Raw genomic sequence first — 20,183 nt, 5'->3', positions numbered from 1 at the left:
GTTTTTGGGGAATGGTAAGAAAAACGCAGGCGTGGTGAGAGAAACGCAGGCTTGTCCAGGGCAGATGTTTGACGTCAGAGCCAGGACCGAACAGGCTGAAAACATCGCAGCAGGTAAGTAAGTCACCAGCACCCCTGCACTGAGGACACTGCCGGCACTGCCCGAACTGCCGACACTACCGGCACCCCTGCACTGGTCATACTGCCAGCACTCCTGCACTGAGGACACCTCTCGCACTAGCGACACTGCCGGCACCCCTGCACCGAGTACAATTCTGGCACTCCCACACTTCTGACACCCCTGAAGTCCTGCACTAATGACAGCTGCACTGTCGGCACCCCTGCACTGAGGACACCGCCGACACTGCCCGCACTGCCGGCACCCCTGCTCTGAGTTTACTGCCAGCACTCCTGCAGTGAGGACACCTCCTGCACTGCCGACACTGCCAGCACTTCTGCACCGAGGACACTTCCGGCACTCCCACACTGCCGGCACCCCTGAACTCCTGCACTGAGGACACCTCCCACACTGCCGACACCCCTGCATTAAGGAAACTTCTGGCACTCCCACACTGCTGACACCCCTGAACACCTGCACTTAGGACACCTCTAGTACTCCCGCACTGCCAAAACTGCCTGCACCCCTGCACTGAGGAAACCGCCGGCACTGCCGACACTCCTGCACTGGGCATACTGCCAGCACTCCTGCACTGAGGACACCTCCTGCACTGCCGATACTGCCGGCACCCCTGTACCGAGGACACTTCCGGCACTCCCACACTGCTGAGGAGGACACCTCCCGCACTGCCGACACTCCTGCACTGGGTATACTGCCAGCACTCGGCGGTGACGTGCCCATCACGTGATTACCATGCGATCTATTGCATGATTGCATGGTAATCACTTTGGCAGTTCAGGTGCGATTTCATCGCACCTGAACTACCGGTGCGATGCCCCGCGAAGTCGCGTCGCAGGGCATCGCACAAGTGTATGGGTACCATTAGTTTTGATGCTCAATTATCCTATTTCCACTGTAAAATATATCCCATTTTACATTCCTTTCACAGGATGACTCACATGATTAGAGATGTTAACAAGGAAAAGAGAGTTCAACAGGCTCGTCAATGGATTGCTATTGAAGAAACTTTTGACAATGTCATATTTACAGATGAAACTTCTGTAGCACTTGAGAGGTTTGCAGGAGGTCCTTCTGTAAACGTGGCCATTTATCATTTAAGCCATCTCCAAAGCACAAATTAAAAGTACATGTGTGGGGTGGTATCTCCCGCAGAGGCCCAGGACCAATTTTAATTTTTGAAGGTACATACAGTATAAAGTACAGTAGTAATGTACATTACTATGTTGTTTTTTTATATTTTCCTATTTAGAACTACTGTCCAGTGACTACTGTAAGTCTATGAACTACGAGAAAAGGATTTACTGGTAGGTGGATAAAATCTTGTTTTTTTATTGTTCTTTGTCAGGTATCATGGATAAAACATTCTTCAAGTCCATGATCTTTAATGATACTTTAGTGCCGTATGTAAGAAAGTATTGGTCATCTGGCCATCGAATGTTCCAGGACAACGATCCAAAACATAGTGCTTCGGCCAAATTCATAGAGGAAAAAGGCATAATTTGGCAACGCACACCACCAGAGTAAGTACAGTTTTGCCCTGTAGACTGATGCTTCCTGTAAAGCATGAGATGCCAAATATTTGATTTTTAAATTTTCTCCCTTTATTGACTTTTCACAGATCACCGGACATGAATCCTATCAAGCTAGTATGGTCGCAAATGAAAAGTTATATTCATTCTCAATTTAAGCCATGGACAAAAGAGCAACTGATTGATGGCATCAATACATTTTGGAAAAACGTACTTACATTGGAGACCTGTAATAATTATGTAGACCATTTATTTTCTGTGCTGCCAGTGATAATAGAAAGAAATGGACAAGCCAGCTGCATGTAATTGGAATGGGTCATATTGTCACCAATAAGAAGCTCAACAGTCATTAGGTCGACCAATATTGGTCGACAGGCCATATGTCGACACATCAAAAAAGACAGTATGCAAACAAATAATGCATAGAATTTCATAAAGGACCCTTTACCTATCGTACTCTTCCTTTCTGCAAATGCTTGAAATATCAAAATTAGACTACCTGCTTAAATTAATTAATTTGTTATATTTTATCTGTAACATGTCCTTCACCCTAGTATTACATTTGTTATGCAATCTTGAAAACTGTTTAAAAAAAAGAAAAGTCACCTCTGCAACACTGTATACTGTAATTGTATATGGATTGTACAAAGCATCCAAGTGATTGTATTCATTTTCATCTGACTTACAGTACATTTATACTCTTTATTTGGAATTATTTTATCATTGCAAAATCTTATAATATGTTCCGTTACTCTTTAGCACTATTAGGTTTTAATTAACTTATTCTTTAAAGTCACTTTAGACTTCATTCACCTCTCTGCTCTGAGCAACAAATAACTCCAATTTTTGCATTAATAAACTGAGGCTCTGAATTGCTAAAAGTTCACTGTTCATTTCAAATTCCGGGACTCTAGCCATTACCCATCCTCCACCCAGAATACATGTTACTGTGCTGTCTCTATCCCCAAGGAATCTACTTCAAAGGCCTCTCACACTGAGATTTTCACACCTACACAATTAGGAATTGGACTCTAAAGCAGGCCATACTGTACATCAGAACGACCTGCATACGATCACACACACATAGCGATTTGGGCTGCTTTTCTAAGTGATTTGACTGAGTCACTTAGAAATTCAGCGCAAATCGCTATGTGTGTATGGACTATAGCGATAGTAATGCGCATCCCCGCATGCTTGAAATATCTAGTCATCACCCGTGTTTTCTCTATTGAGAACATGGGCAGTGACAAATCGCTCAGCACACATCGCTGGTGCAGCTCTGTGTGCTGAGTGATCTTGCTGAGCCTGTGTGATCACTGATATCGCTGGGCTGAAAATCACTCAACGCATACACAGTGAGAAATTTCCCCCCTGCCCAGTGATGTCAGCAAGAGTGAATGGCTTTCCATAGCAGGACTCCTCCTGCTGAGGTGTCCTCAGTGCAGGAGTGCTGGCAGTATCCCCAGTGCAGGGGTGCCGGCAGTGTCGGCAGTATGGGAGGTGTCCCCCTTGCAGGAGTTCAGGGGTGATGGCAGTGTGGGAGTGCTGGAAGTGTCCTCGGAGCAGGGGTGCCAGCAGTGTCGGCAGTGCAGGAGGTGTCCTCAGTTCAGGAGTGCTGACAGTATCCCCAGTGCAGGGGTACCGGCAGTGTCAATAGTGCAGGCAGTGCCGGCAGGGTCCTCAGTGCAGGGGTGCCAGCAGTGTCCTCAGTGCAGGGGTGCCGGCAGTGTCGGCAGTGCGGGAGTACTGGAGGTGTCCTTAGTGCAGGAGTTCAGGGGTGTCAGCAGTGTGGGAGTGCCAGAAGTGTCCTCGGTACATGAGTGCCAGCAGTGATGGCAGTGAGGGAGGTGTCCTTAGTGCAGGAGTTCAGGGGTGTCGGCAGTGTGGGAGTGCCATAAGTGTCCTTGGTGCAGGGGTTCCAGCAGTGTTGGCAGTGTGGGAGGTGTCCTTAGTGCAGGAGTTCAGGGGTGTCGGCAGTGTGGGAGTGCCAGAAGTGTCCTCTGTGCAGGGGTGCCAGCAGTGTTGGCAGTATGGGAGGTTTCCTCAGTGCAGGAGTTCAGGGCTGCTGGCAGTGTCCTCAGTGCAGGGATGCCAGCAGTGTCGGCAGTGCGGGAGTACTGGAGGTGTCCTTAGTGCAGGAGTTCAGGGGTGTTGACAGTGTGGGAGTGCGAGAAGTGTCCTCGGTGCAGGGGTGCCAGCAGTGAAGGCAGTGTGGGAGGTGTCCTCATTGCAGGAGTTCAGGGGTGCCGGCAGTTTGGAAGTGTCCTCGGTACAACCAACCAAGTGCAAGGAGGACACCTCCCGCACTGCCTACACTCCTGCACTGGGGATACTGCCAGCACTCCTGCACTGAGGACACCTCCTGCACCTCTGCACCGAGGACACTACCTGCACTCCCACATGTATTGGAGATATATTAATACTTCACAATTAGCTGCCGCTGCTGATATTCCCATGTGCCTGATGGATAAATTGCCCTGCGCATATGGATGTCCATGTTGCTGCCCACGGTTATGTTGGTGGCTAGAGGTGGGAGGAGAAGCCGCCGGCATCCGTGATTCTGCTGACCGGAAGTCGGACCCAGTCACATGCTTGTTGCCAGGGGTTAGATGCTCATTGCCAGGGGTTACATATACTTGTTGCCATAGGGGTTACATGCTTAGTGCCAAGGGGTTACATGCTCATTCTGGATAGCGCTGGGTAATGGTCTAGTAATACCACTAGCATCTGTCTCCTAGAAGGCAGCTGCCATTTTTAAAGGGCCGTCTTCATGCTGTCTGCATGGAATCTGCAGCTTCCAGTAGTAGGTAGAGCCTAAGCATCTATTGTGCCGGTGCTGCACCCCCCCAGGACTCAGCCATCCAGGCTGCAGCCTTATGGCTGATCAGGCCCTGGGTCTCATATTTCTTCACCCGCTTGTATGGCAGACAGAGTACCCAGTGACTTATTATGGCAACACAGCCTCAGCACTGGACCAATTTGTGGCAGACAGATGCAGCACCCACGTGTATGGCACACAGAGCACCCAGTGACTTATTATGGCAGCACAGCCCCAGCACTGGACTGATTTGTGGCAGACAGGTGGAGCACCCACTTGTATAGCAAACAGAGCACCCGGTGACTTATTATGGCAGCACAGCCCCAGGACTCGACTGATTTGTGATAGCACAGGACAACAGCACCGACAGCAGAACCAGCACCCACCCCACGCCACCCTTCCCACCACCTTCCCACAGACAGATAACAGACACATCCGTCCTGCTCCCTCTCCAATGCTGGAGAGATAATTGCGGCAAGAAATGTGGAATAGTATATAGTCCAGATCTCGCGAGAATCCGACAGCGGGATGATGACGTTTTGCCTCGTTCCGGGATCTGAGTCTGGCAGGAAAACCCGAGCAAAACTCTGATCCCGGCTCAGATCTGGAAGTTCGTGTGGGCTCGGATCTTGTAGATCTGAGCCCGCTCATCCCTGCCTCCTATAAGTATGAACAGCATTTGATGATGAAAGAGGGAGAGAAAGCAGTTATTTTTTTTCCCAATTCAGTGTGTAATCCAGAGATTATTATGGGTTCATGAACAAAGCCTAAATTGTCTCAGTTACTGTATTGCTATAACCTATTGCTTCTCTTTAATCCAATGGATATATTAAACTTTTCTTTTCTACTGCTGAATAATGGGGCCTACACACGGGGTGACTGCAGTCAGCGATCTGAGCGATGCTAGATCGCTCAGATCGCTCAGCACACATCGCTGCACCAGCGATGTGTGCTGAGCGATCTGTCACTGCACGTGTTCTCAAAAGAGAAAACATGGGAGACGACTAGATCTTTCAAGCATGCTTGAACTATCTAGACGGGTGATAGTGATGCGCGGGGATGCGCATCACTATTGCTATAGTCCACACACAGAGCAATTTGTGCTGAATTTCTAAGAGATTCAGTCAAATCACTTAGAAAAGCAGCCTAAATCGCCACATGTGTAGGCCCTATTAGTCAATTTTTCCAGGCACGTCGTATGGGTACAAAGCGGATCGTTGCTGTGCACTGGTTCTAGCGAAGAATCCATTCACTCAGCCGATCGCAAGGAGATTGATAGGAAGAGCGCATTTGTGGGTGTCAACTGACCGTTTTCTGGGAGTGTTTGGAAAAACGCAGGCGTGTCCAGGCATTTGCAGGGTGGGTGTCTGATGTCAATTCCGGGCTTGAATAGGCTGAAGTGATCGTAGCGGCTGAGTAAGGTCACAGTTACTCAGAAACTGCACAAGCTGTTTTTGTACAGGGCGGATGCACATGCGTTCGCACACTTGCAAAGCTAAAATACACTCCCCTATAGGCGGCGACTATCTGTTCGCAGCGCTGCAAAAAATAGCTAGCGAGTGAACAGATCTGAATTAGGCCCATTATGCTACTGTATATTGAAATATCAAAAACTCTCTCAGAGATGTACTACCTTGTTACAATACTTTGAAAGAATTGGCTTCTCTATACTCACACCTTAACCACCAAACAATTGCAAAAAATGACAAGTAGTGCCTTTTAATTAGTATCATTATTTTCATATCAAATCTCTGTGTTGAGTTTGTATGAACTCGCCATGAGCCCATCATAAATCATAAGGGAAGAGATTTTTGCAAACATATACTGTAGGCAGCATTGTACCAGAACAAAAAAGGGGGTAGGGGACTCCTATCACACTGGCGCCTGGAAAAGCTGCACTGATTTGTGCTCCTTCCCAAAGTGTCACCACACTTTCAAACAGAGAATGGACAAAAATTGGTTGGAAGAAGCATCACACTGTTTGACAGGCAATGGCGCCGGCAGCTTGAAGCTTCCACCATGCGAGGGAACACCATACACTTTTACTGTGTTCATGACGACATATGTCGACATAGCCACCAAAAATCATGAAAAACTCATTGCGACTTTTTTTGTGTCAACCTTTTCTATATTGACCTATTGCTTGTGTCAACCTTTCAACACTGTCTACCTAAACCATGTTGACCTTTCTGATGTGTCAACATATGGCCTGTTGATCAATATTGGTCGACCTAATGACTGTTGACCTTCTTATTGTTGACAATATGACCCATTCCAATTACATGCAGCTAGCTCAGCAAGATCGCTCAGCATACAGCGCTGCACAGCGATGTGTCAATGATGTGTGCTGAGCGATCTGTCAGGGCCAGTGACCCCGACAGGTGATCTGACTAGATTTATCCTGCATGCAGGATCTTAATCGCCGGGCGATAGCGACATCTGAACATCTGTGTACTTGGGATATGCAGTACCTCAGGATGCACTAAAGAGAAGACAAGATAACCCTGATAGGGAGCACTCTTATCTGAAGCAGTATAAGATTAACAATGTAAGATTATCTTAAAATTAATAATTTTTTTCGATATGCCTTAAAATTTGTGTTTCCATAGCACATATATGTTTAAAAGAAATATAGTGATCATGTGTGAAAATATGTAACAATAATAAATATGATATAGACTGACTTGACTACTCAGAAAATGATATATATTTTTTGGGGTCCATCTGCGCAGTGGCCCCCCTGTAGTGCGTAATATGTTAAATTGCTCGCCCTACAATACTTGGTATTCCTGGGTGGTCGCCCACCAAGTACTGACCAGCTCCTCACTGTTTTGCTTCCAAGATCAGACGGGATTGGGCTTATAAAGTATGGTATGATTGTAGGGACTTTAATAAGCAATTATACAAGACATGATTTTGTTTCTTAAAAAATATATGAAGTGACCATCATCTTATCAATTTTATAGCCCATATGCAAGATTTCAGGGCAATTAGTTTGAATCATAGGTCACAAGTTGGTGAGTATGAATCGAGTCACATGTGAGGAGGTATGCGGCAAAGATGCCTATAATACCATTTTTCTCCTAAAAAACAATAGACACAATATCAGGTAATCATATAGTAATTGTGCTTATATAGAAACAATTAATTTGAATTGAGTCACAGAGGTATGAGGCACAGAAATATGAGGCACAGATGCCTTATGAGAGAATTTGTCCTAAAAAGAACAATAAGCTCAATGTTACAATAGACACAATGGTGGTCATTCCGAGTTGATCGCAGCCAGCAGCTTTTAGCTGCTGCTGCGATCAATAGTCCACGCCTATGGGTTAGTGTATTTTAGCTTAGCAGGGCTGCGATCGCTTGTGCAGCCCTGCTAAGCTAAAAAAAAAACAAGCAGAAGAAGAGTAGCCCTGGACATACTTACCCTGTTCGATGGCTTCAGCGATGATGGGCCGGCTTTGACGTCACTCCTCCGCCCTCCGTTGTCCTGGACACGCCTGCGTTATACTCACCACTCCCCGAAAACGCTCTCCAACGGTCCTGATCTGCCCCTCCATACCTCCTTGCTGTCAATCTTCTTAGCGGTCGCCGCTATGACCGCTCCAGTCAGAAGCCGCGATGAAACCCGGCGACCCCTGTCGCCGGGCAACGTCGCGCACGCGCCCTGTGCCCGCCGCGCATGCGCATTCCGCACCCTTTCGCACAGCAGCAAAAAACCGCTGCGTGCTAACGGGTCGGAATGACCCCCAATATCAAGTAATCATATAGTAATTGTGCTTATATAGGAACAAATAATTTGAATTGAGTCACAGAGGTATGAGGCACAGAAATATGAGGCACAGATGCCTTATGAGAGAATTCCTCCTAAAAAGAACAATAAGCTCAATGCCCAGTGATAATGCTTGATAAACACAATATCAAATGATCATATAGTAATTGTGCTTATATAGAAACAGAAAATTTTAATTAAATCACAAAAAGTATGAGGCACTGAAGTATGAGGCACAAACGCCTTATAAATGAATTTCTCCTAAAAGGACAATAAGCTCAATGTCAAATGATCATGTAGTAATAATGCAATCAGTTTGAATCATAGGTCACAAGTTGGTTAGTATGAATTGAGTCACATGTGAGGAGGTATGAGGCACAGATGCCTATAATATAATTTTTCTCCTAAAAAACAATAGACACAATATCAAGTAATCATATAGTAATTGTGCTTATATCGAAACAATTAATTTGAATTGAGTCACAGAGGTATGAGGCACAGAAATATGAGGCACAGATGCCTTATGAGAGAATTCCTCCTAAAAATAACAATAAGCTCAATGCCACAATAGACACAATAGACACAATATCAAGTAATTCAAATAATTTGAATTGAGTCACAGAAGTATGAGGCACAGATGCCTTATGAGAGAATTCTCTCATAAGGCATCTGTGCCTCATACCTCTGTTACTCAATTCAAATTATTTGTTCCTATATAAGCACAATTACTATATTATTACTTTATATTGTGTCTATTGCTCAGCAACGATCAGCTTTGTACCCGTACGACGCGCACGCGCATTGCAGTGCATATGCATGCGCAGATTTGACCTGATCGCACCGCAGCGAAAAAACCTAGCGTGCGATCATTTCGGAATGACCCCCATGGTTTTGCCCATCTGCAAATAAAAATGCTGCTACGATCAGGTCTAAACGACCCCCTCTAGAATCTTTCTATCAGACTTTCTGCTTACTCAGTTTCTGAAAATGCCACCTGCTGTCTGAAAAGTGGTACTGCACTGTATTTCAGACGGTTTACACATGGCCCGCCGTGTATATCTTGAGAGGAAAGCTTATCTAGTGCCATGAACGGCAGGCCATGATACTTTTTTCAGAAAGGTAATAGTGGACACATCTGTATTGGCAAGGAAAAGCTGTCTTGTACCTTTGCATTTTTCTCCCAAACGAAGGACACTAGAAAGAAAATTTTAAAGCCTCCTGTTAGGCCATCATCTACACGACATAGCCCTGAATTTTCCAATGCGCAGCTCTTTGCAAAAGAGAGATATTGGCAAGGAAAAGCTGTCTTGTACCATTGCATTTTTCTCCCAAACGAAGGACACTAGAAAGAAAATTTTAAAGCCTCCTGTTAGGCCATCATCTACACGACATAGCCCTGAATTTTCCAATGCGCAGCTCTTTGCAAAAGAGAGATATTGGCAAGGAAAAGCTGTCTTGTACCTTTGCATTTTTCTCCCAAACGAAGGTCACTAGAAAGAAAATTTTAAAGCCTCCTGTTATGCCATCATCTACACGACATAGCCCTGAATTTTCCAATGCGCAGCTCTTTGCAAAAGAGAGATATTGGCAAGGAAAAGCTGTCTTGTACCTTTGCATTTTTCTCCCAAACGAAGGACACTAGAATTAAAATTTTAAAGCCTCCTGTTATGCCATCATCTACACGACATAGCCCTGAATTTTCCAATGCGCAGCTCTTTGCAACAGAGAGATATTGGCAAGGAAAAGCTGTCTTGTACCTTTGCATTTTTCTCCCAAACGAAGGTCACTAGAAAGAAAATGTTAAAGCCTCCCGTTAGGCCATCATCTACACGACATAGCCCTGAATTTTCCAATGCGCAGCTCTTTGCAAAAGAGAGATATTGGCAAGGTAAAGCTGTCTTGTACCATTGCATTTTTCTCCCAAACGAAGGACACTAGAAAGAAAATTTTAAAGCCTTCTGTTAGACCATCATCTAGACGGCATAGCCATGAATTTTCCAATGCGCAGCTCTTTGCAAAAGAGAGATATTGGCAAGGAAAAGCTGTCTTGTACCTTTGCATTTTTCTCCCAAACGAAGGACACTAGAAAGAAAATTTTAAAGCCTCCTGTTAGGCCATCATCTACAGGACATAGCCCTGAATTTTCCAATGCGCAGCTCTTTGCAAACGAGAGATATTGGCAAGGAAAAGCTGTCTTGTACCTTTGCATTTTTCTCCCAAACGAAGGACACTAGAAAGAAAATTTTAAAGCCTCCTGTTAGGCCATCATCTACACGACATAGCCCTGAATTTTCCAATGCGCAGCTCTTTGCAAAAGAGAGATATTGGCAAGGAAAAGCTGTCTTGTACCATTGCATTTTTCTCCCAAACGAAGGTCACTAGAAAGAAAATGTTAAAGCCTCCTGTTAGGCCATCATCTACACGACAAATACCTTAATTTTCCAATGCGTAGCTCTTTGCAAAAGAGAGATATTGGCAAGGACAAGCTGTCTTGTACCTTTGCATTTTTCTCCCAAACGAAGGACACTAGAAAGAAAATTTTAAAGCCTCCTGTTAGGCTATCATCTACACGACATAGCCCTTAATTTTCCAATGCGTAGCTTTTTGCAAAATAAAGATATTGGCAAGGAAAAGCTGTCTTGTACCTTTGCATTTTTCTCCCAAACGAAGGACACTAGAAAGAAAATTTTAAAGCCTCCTGTTAGGCCATCATCTACACGACATAGCCCTGAATTTTCCAATGTGCAGCTCTTTGCAAAAGAGAGATATTGGCAAGGAAAAGCTGTCTTGTACCTTTGCATTTTTCTCCCAAACGAAGGACACTAGAATTAAAATTTTAAAGCCTCCTGTTAGGCCATCATCTACACGATATAGCCCTGAATTTTCCAATGCGCTGCTCTTTGCAAAAGAGAGATATTGGCAAGGAAAAGCTGTCTTGTACCTTTGCATTTTTCTCCCAAACGAAGGACACTAGAAAGAAAATTTTAAAGCCTCCTGTTAGGCTATCATCTACACGACATAGCCCTTAATTTTCCAATGCGCAGCTCTTTGCAAACGAGAGATATTGGCAAGGAAAAGCTGTCTTGTACCTTTGCATTTTTCTCCCAAACGAAGGACACTAGAAAGAAAATTTTAAAGCCTCCTGTTAGGCCATCATCTACACGACATAGCCCTGAATTTTCCAATGCGTAGCTCTTTGCAAAAGAGAGATATTGGCAAGGAAAAGCTGTCTTGTACCATTGCATTTTTCTCCCAAACGAAGGACACTAGAAAGAAAATTTTAAAGCCTCCTGTTAGGCCATCATCTACACGACATAGCCCTGAATTTTCCAATGTGCAGCTCTTTGCAAAAGAGAGATATTGGCAAGGAAAAGCTGTCTTGTACCTTTGCATTTTTCTCCCAAACGAAGGACACTAGAATTAAAATTTTAAAGCCTCCTGTTAGGCCATCATCTACACGACATAGCCCTGAATTTTCCAATGCGTAGCTCTTTGCAAAAGAGAGATATTGGCAAGGAAAAGCTGTCTTGTACCATTGCATTTTTCTCCCAAACGAAGGACACTAGAAAGAAAATTTTAAAGCCTCCTGTTAGGCCATCATCTACACGAAATAGCCCTGAATTTTCCAATGCGCAGCTCTTTGCAAAAGAGAGATATTGGCAAGGAAAAGCTGTCTTGTACCATTGCATTTTTCTCCCAAACGAAGGACACTAGAAAGAAAATTTTAAAGCCTCCTGTTAGGCCATCATCTACACGACATAGCCCTGAATTTTTCAATGCGCAGCTCTTTGCAAAAGAGAGATATTGGCAAGGAAAAGCTGTCTTGTACCTTTGCATTTTTCTCCCAAACGAAGGTCACTAGAAAGAAAATTTTAAAGCCTCCTGTTAGGCCATCATCTACACGACATAGCCCTGAATTTTCCAATGCGTAGCTCTTTGCAAAAGAGAGATATTGGCAAGGAAAAGCTGTCTTGTACCTTTGCATTTTTCTCCCAAACGAAGGACACTAGAATTAAAATTTTAAAGCCTCCTGTTAGGCCATCATCTACACGACATAGCCCTGAATTTTCCAATGCGCAGCTCTTTGCAAAAGAGAGATATTGGCAAGGAAAAGCTGTCTTGTACCATTGCATTTTTCTCCCAAACGAAGGTCACTAGAAAGAAAATTTTAAAGCCTCCTGTTAGGCCATCATCTACACGACATAGCCCTGAATTTTCCAATGCGCAGCTCTTTGCAAAAGAGAGATATTGGCAAGGAAAAGCTGTCTTGTACCTTTGCATTTTTCTCCCAAACGAAGGTCACTAGAAAGAAAATTTTAAAGCCTCCTGTTAGGCCATCATCTACACGACATAGCCCTGAATTTTTCAATGCGCAGCTCTTTGCAAAAGAGAGATATTGGCAAGGAAAAGCTGTCTTGTACCTTTGCATTTTTCTCCCAAACGAAGGTCACTAGAAAGAAAATTTTAAAGCCTCCTGTTAGGCCATCATCTACACGACATAGCCCTGAATTTTCCAATGCGCAGCTCTTTGCAAAAGAGAGATATTGAACAAGGAAAAGCTGTCTTGTACCTTTGCATTTTTCTCCCAAACGAAGGTCACTAGAAAGAAAATTTTAAAGCCTCCTGTTAGGCCATCATCTACACGACATAGCCCTGAATTTTTCAATGCGCAGCTCTTTGCAAAAGAGAGATATTGGCAAGGAAAAGCTGTCTTGTACCTTTGCATTTTTCTCCCAAACGAAGGTCACTAGAAAGAAAATTTTAAAGCCTCCTGTTAGGCCATCATCTACACGACATAGCCCTGAATTTTCCAATGCGTAGCTCTTTGCAAAAGAGAGATATTGGCAAGGAAAAGCTGTCTTGTACCTTTGCATTTTTCTCCCAAACGAAGGACACTAGAATTAAAATTTTAAAGCCTCCTGTTAGGCCATCATCTACACGACATAGCCCTGAATTTTCCAATGCGCAGCTCTTTGCAAAAGAGAGATATTGGCAAGGAAAAGCTGTCTTGTACCATTGCATTTTTCTCCCAAACGAAGGTCACTAGAAAGAAAATTTTAAAGCCTCCTGTTAGGCCATCATCTACACGACATAGCCCTGAATTTTCCAATGCGCAGCTCTTTGCAAAAGAGAGATATTGGCAAGGAAAAGCTGTCTTGTACCTTTGCATTTTTCTCCCAAACGAAGGTCACTAGAAAGAAAATTTTAAAGCCTCCTGTTAGGCCATCATCTACACGACATAGCCCTGAATTTTCCAATGTGCAGCTCTTTGCAAAAGAAAGATATTGGCAAGGAAAAGCTGTCTTGTACCTTTGCATTTTTCTCCCAAACGAAGGACACTAGAATTCAAATTTTAAAGCCTCCTGTTAGGCCATCATCTACACGACATAGCCCTGAATTTTCCAATGCGTAGCTCTTTGCAAAAGAGAGATATTGGCAAGGAAAAGCTGTCTTGTACCATTGCATTTTTCTCCCAAACGAAGGACACTAGAAAGAAAATTTTAAAGCCTCCTGTTAGGCCATCATCTACACGACATAGCCCTAAATTTTCCAATGCGCAGCTCATTGCAAAAGAGAGATATTGGCAAGGAAAAGCTGTCTTGTACCTTTGCATTTTTCTCCCAAACGAAGGACACTAGAAAGAAAAATTTAAAGCCTCCTGTTAGGCCATCATCTACACGAAATAGCCCTGAATTTTCCAATGCGCAGCTCTTTGCAAAAGAGAGATATTGGCAAGGAAAAGCTGTCTTGTACCATTGCATTTTTCTCCCAAACGAAGGACACTAGAAAGAAAATTTTAAAGCCTCCTGTTAGGCCATCATCTACACGACATAGCCCTGAATTTTCCAATGCGCAGCTCTTTGCAAAAGAGAGATATTGGCAAGGAAAAGCTGTCTTGTACCTTTGCATTTTTCTCCCAAACGAAGGTCACTAGAAAGAAAATTTTAAAGCCTCCTGTTAGGCCATCATCTACACGACATAGCCCTGAATTTTCCAATGCGTAGCTCTTTGCAAAAGAGAGATATTGGCAAGGAAAAGCTGTCTTGTACCATTGCATTTTTCTCCCAAACGAAGGACACTAGAAAGAAAATTTTAAAGCCTCCTGTTAGGCCATCATCTACACGACATAGCCCTGAATTTTCCAATGTGCAGCTCTTTGCAAAAGAGAGATATTGGCAAGGAAAAGCTGTCTTGTACCTTTGCATTTTTCTCCCAAACGAAGGACACTAGAATTAAAATTTTAAAGCCTCCTGTTAGGCCATCATCTACACGACATAGCCCTGAATTTTCCAATGCGTAGCTCTTTGCAAAAGAGAGATATTGGCAAGGAAAAGCTGTCTTGTACCATTGCATTTTTCTCCCAAACGAAGGACACTAGAAAGAAAATTTTAAAGCCTCCTGTTAGGCCATCATCTACACGAAATAGCCCTGAATTTTCCAATGCGCAGCTCTTTGCAAAAGAGAGATATTGGCAAGGAAAAGCTGTCTTGTACCATTGCATTTTTCTCCCAAACGAAGGACACTAGAAAGAAAATTTTAAAGCCTCCTGTTAGGCCATCATCTACACGACATAGCCCTTAATTTTCCAATGCGTAGCTTTTTGCAAAATAAAGATATTGGCAAGGAAAAGCTGTCTTGTACCTTTGCATTTTTCTCCCAAACGAAGGACACTAGAAAGAAAATTTTAAAGCCTCCTGTTAGGCCATCATCTACACGACATAGCCCTGAATTTTCCAATGTGCAGCTCTTTGCAAAAGAGAGATATTGGCAAGGAAAAGCTGTCTTGTACCGTTGCATTTTTCTCCCAAACGAAGGACACTAGAATTAAAATTTTAAAGCCTCCTGTTAGGCCATCATCTACACGATATAGCCCTGAATTTTCCAATGCGCTGCTCTTTGCAAAAGAGAGATATTGGCAAGGAAAAGCTGTCTTGTACCTTTGCATTTTTCTCCCAAACGAAGGACACTAGAAAGAAAATTTTAAAGCCTCCTGTTAGGCTATCATCTACACGACATAGCCCTTAATTTTCCAATGCGCAGCTCTTTGCAAACGAGAGATATTGGCAAGGAAAAGCTGTCTTGTACCTTTGCATTTTTCTCCCAAACGAAGGACACTAGAAAGAAAATTTTAAAGCCTCCTGTTAGGCCATCATCTACACGACATAGCCCTGAATTTTCCAATGCGTAGCTCTTTGCAAAAGAGAGATATTGGCAAGGAAAAGCTGTCTTGTACCATTGCATTTTTCTCCCAAACGAAGGACACTAGAAAGAAAATTTTAAAGCCTCCTGTTAGGCCATCATCTACACGACATAGCCCTGAATTTTCCAATGTGCAGCTCTTTGCAAAAGAGAGATATTGGCAAGGAAAAGCTGTCTTGTACCTTTGCATTTTTCTCCCAAACGAAGGACACTAGAATTAAAATTTTAAAGCCTCCTGTTAGGCCATCATCTACACGACATAGCCCTGAATTTTCCAATGCGTAGCTCTTTGCAAAAGAGAGATATTGGCAAGGAAAAGCTGTCTTGTACCATTGCATTTTTCTCCCAAACGAAGGACACTAGAAAGAAAATTTTAAAGCCTCCTGTTAGGCCATCATCTACACGAAATAGCCCTGAATTTTCCAATGCGCAGCTCTTTGCAAAAGAGAGATATTGGCAAGGAAAAGCTGTCTTGTACCATTGCATTTTTCTCCCAAACGAAGGACACTAGAAAGAAAATTTTAAAGCCTCCTGTTAGGCCATCATCTACACGACATAGCCCTGAATTTTTCAATGCGCAGCTCTTTGCAAAAGAGAGATATTGGCAAGGAAAAGCTGTCTTGTACCTTTGCATTTTTCTCCCAAACGAAGGTCACTAGAAAGAAAATTTTAAAGCCTCCTGTTAGGCCATCATCTACACGACATAGCCCTGAATTTTCCAATGCGTAGCTCTTTGCAAAAGAGAGATATTGGCAAGGAAAAGCTGTCTTGTACCTTTGCATTTTTCTCCCAAACGAAGGACACTAGAATTAAAATTTTAAAGCCTCCTGTTAGGCCATCATCTACACGACATAGCCCTGAATTTTCCAATGCGCAGCTCTTTGCAAAAGAGAGATATTGGCAAGGAAAAGCTGTCTTGTACCATTGCATTTTTCTCCCAAACGAAGGTCACTAGAAAGAAAATTTTAAAGCCTCCTGTTAGGCCATCATCTACACGACATAGCCCTGAATTTTCCAATGCGCAGCTCTTTGCAAAAGAGAGATATTGGCAAGGAAAAGCTGTCTTGTACCTTTGCATTTTTCTCCCAAACGAAGGTCACTAGAAAGAAAATTTTAAAGCCTCCTGTTAGGCCATCATCTACACGACATAGCCCTGAATTTTCCAATGTGCAGCTCTTTGCAAAAGAAAGATATTGGCAAGGAAAAGCTGTCTTGTACCTTTGCATTTTTCTCCCAAACGAAGGACACTAGAATTCAAATTTTAAAGCCTCCTGTTAGGCCATCATCTACACGACATAGCCCTGAATTTTCCAATGCGTAGCTCTTTGCAAAAGAGAGATATTGGCAAGGAAAAGCTGTCTTGTACCATTGCATTTTTCTACCAAACGAAGGACACTAGAAAGAAAATTTTAAAGCCTCCTGTTAGGCCATCATCTACACGACATAGCCCTAAATTTTCCAATGCGCAGCTCATTGCAAAAGAGAGATATTGGCAAGGAAAAGCTGTCTTGTACCTTTGCATTTTTCTCCCAAACGAAGGACACTAGAAAGAAAATTTTAAAGCCTCCTGTTAGGCCATCATCTACACGAAATAGCCCTGAATTTTCCAATGCGCAGCTCTTTGCAAAAGAGAGATATTGGCAAGGAAAAGCTGTCTTGTACCATTGCATTTTTCTCCCAAACGAAGGACACTAGAAAGAAAATTTTAAAGCCTCCTGTTAGGCCATCATCTACACGACATAGCCCTGAATTTTCCAATGCGCAGCTCTTTGCAAAAGAGAGATATTGGCAAGGAAAAGCTGTCTTGTACCTTTGCATTTTTCTCCCAAACGAAGGTCACTAGAAAGAAAATTTTAAAGCCTCCTGTTAGGCCATCATCTACACGATATAGCCCTGAATTTTCCAATGCGTAGCTCTTTGCAAAAGAGAGATATTGGCAAGGAAAAGCTGTCTTGTACCATTGCATTTTTCTCCCAAACGAAGGACACTAGAAAGAAAATTTTAAAGCCTCCTGTTAGGCCATCATCTACACGACATAGCCCTGAATTTTCCAATGCGCAGCTCTTTGCAAAAGAGAGATATTGGCAAGGAAAAGCTGTCTTGTACCTTTGCATTTTTCTCCCAAACGAAGGTCACTAGAAAGAAAATTTTAAAGCCTCCTGTTAGGCCATCATCTACACGACATAGCCCTGAATTTTCCAATGCGCAGCTCTTTGCAAAAGAGAGATATTGGCAAGGAAAAGCTGTCTTGTACCTTTGCATTTTTCTCCCAAACGAAGGTCACTAGAAAGAAAATTTTAAAGCCTCCTGTTAGGCCATCATCTACACGACATAGCCCTGAATTTTCCAATGCGTAGCTCTTTGCAAAAGAGAGATATTGGCAAGGAAAAGCTGTCTTGTACCTTTGCATTTTTCTCCCAAACGAAGGACACTAGAAAGAAAATTTTAAAGCCTCCTGTTAGGCCATCATCTACACGAAATAGCCCTGAATTTTCCAATGCGCAGCTCTTTGCAAAAGAGAGATATTGGCAAGGAAAAGCTGTCTTGTACCATTGCATTTTTCTCCCAAACGAAGGACACTAGAAAGAAAATTTTAAAGCCTCCTGTTAGGCCATCATCTACACGACATAGCCCTGAATTTTCCAATGCGCAGCTCTTTGCAAAAGAGAGATATTGGCAAGGAAAAGCTGTCTTGTACCTTTGCATTTTTCTCCCAAACGAAGGTCACTAGAAAGAAAATTTTAAAGCCTCCTGTTAGGCCATCATCTACACGACATAGCCCTAAATTTTCCAATGCGCAGCTCTTTGCAAAAGAGAGATATTGGCAAGGAAAAGCTGTCTTGTACCTTTGCATTTTTCTCCCAAACGAAGGTCACTAGAAAGAAAATTTTAAAGCCTCCTGTTAGGCCATCATCTACACAACATAGCCCTGAATTTTCCAATGCGCAGCTCTTTGCAAAAGAGAGATATTGGCAAGGAAAAGCTGTCTTGTACCTTTGCATTTTTCTCCCAAACGAAGGACACTAGAAAGAAAATTTTAAAGCCTCCTGTTAGGCCATCATCTACACGACATAGCCCTGAATTTTCCAATGCGCAGCTCTTTGCAAAAGAGAGATATTGGCAAGGAAAAGCTGTCTTGTACCATTGCATTTTTCTCCCAAACGAAGGACACTAGAAAGAAAATTTTAAAGCCTCCTGTTAGGCCATCATCTACACGACATAGCCCTGAATTTTCCAATGCGCAGCTCTTTGCAAAAGAGAGATATTGGCAAGGAAAAGCTGTCTTGTACCTTTGCATTTTTCTCCCAAACGAAGGTCACTAGAAAGAAAATTTTAAAGCCTCCTGTTAGGCCATCATCTACACGACATAGCCCTGAATTTTCCAATGCGCAGCTCTTTGCAAAAGAGAGATATTGGCAAGGAAAAGCTGTCTTGTACCTTTGCATTTTTCTCCCAAACGAAGGACACTAGAATTAAAATTTTAAAGCCTCCTGTTATGCCATCATCTACACGACATAGCCCTGAATTTTCCAATGCGCAGCTCTTTGCAAAAGAGAGATATTGGCAAGGAAAAGCTGTCTTGTACCTTTGCATTTTTCTCCCAAACGAAGGTCACTAGAAAGAAAATGTTAAAGCCTCCCGTTAGGCCATCATCTACACGACATAGCCCTGAATTTTCCAATGCGCAGCTCTTTGCAAAAGAGAGATATTGGCAAGGTAAAGCTGTCTTGTACCATTGCATTTTTCTCCCAAACGAAGGACACTAGAAAGAAAATTTTAAAGCCTTCTGTTAGACCATCATCTAGACGGCATAGCCATGAATTTTCCAATGCGCAGCTCTTTGCAAAAGAGAGATATTGGCAAGGAAAAGCTGTCTTGTACCTTTGCATTTTTCTCCCAAACGAAGGACACTAGAATTAAAATTTTAAAGCCTCCTGTTAGGCCATCATCTACACGACATAGCCCTGAATTTTCCAATGCGTAGCTCTTTGCAAAAGAGAGATATTGGCAAGGAAAAGCTGTCTTGTACCATTGCATTTTTCTCCCAAACGAAGGACACTAGAAAGAAAATTTTAAAGCCTCCTGTTAGGCCATCATCTACACGACATAGCCCTGAATTTTCCAATGCGCAGCTCTTTGCAAAAGAGAGATATTGGCAAGGAAAAGCTGTCTTGTACCTTTGCATTTTTCTCCCAAACGAAGGTCACTAGAAAGAAAATTTTAAAGCCTCCTGTTAGGCCATCATCTACACGACATAGCCCTGAATTTTCCAATGCGCAGCTCTTTGCAAAAGAGAGATATTGGCAAGGAAAAGCTGTCTTGTACCTTTGCATTTTTCTCCCAAACGAAGGTCACTAGAAAGAAAATTTTAAAGCCTCCTGTTAGGCCATCATCTACACGACATAGCCCTGAATTTTCCAATGCGTAGCTCTTTGCAAAAGAGAGATATTGGCAAGGAAAAGCTGTCTTGTACCTTTGCATTTTTCTCCCAAACGAAGGACACTAGAAAGAAAATTTTAAAGCCTCCTGTTAGGCCATCATCTACACGAAATAGCCCTGAATTTTCCAATGCGCAGCTCTTTGCAAAAGAGAGATATTGGCAAGGAAAAGCTGTCTTGTACCATTGCATTTTTCTCCCAAACGAAGGACACTAGAAAGAAAATTTTAAAGCCTCCTGTTAGGCCATCATCTACACGACATAGCCCTGAATTTTCCAATGCGCAGC

The 20,183-nt window shown here is 43.1% G+C and overlaps 1 pseudogene; it reads right to left on the bottom strand.

Moving 5' to 3' along the window:
* Positions 1-7,253: 7,253 nt before the first annotated feature.
* LOC135019554 (5S ribosomal RNA) lies at positions 7,254-7,370 on the bottom strand (annotated as a pseudogene).
* Positions 7,371-20,183: the final 12,813 nt, after the last annotated feature.

This window comes from Pseudophryne corroboree, unplaced genomic scaffold (genome assembly GCF_028390025.1).
Source record: "Pseudophryne corroboree isolate aPseCor3 unplaced genomic scaffold, aPseCor3.hap2 scaffold_336, whole genome shotgun sequence".
NCBI lineage: Eukaryota > Metazoa > Chordata > Amphibia > Anura > Myobatrachidae > Pseudophryne > Pseudophryne corroboree.
This window is presented reverse-complemented; position numbering and strand designations above follow the sequence as displayed.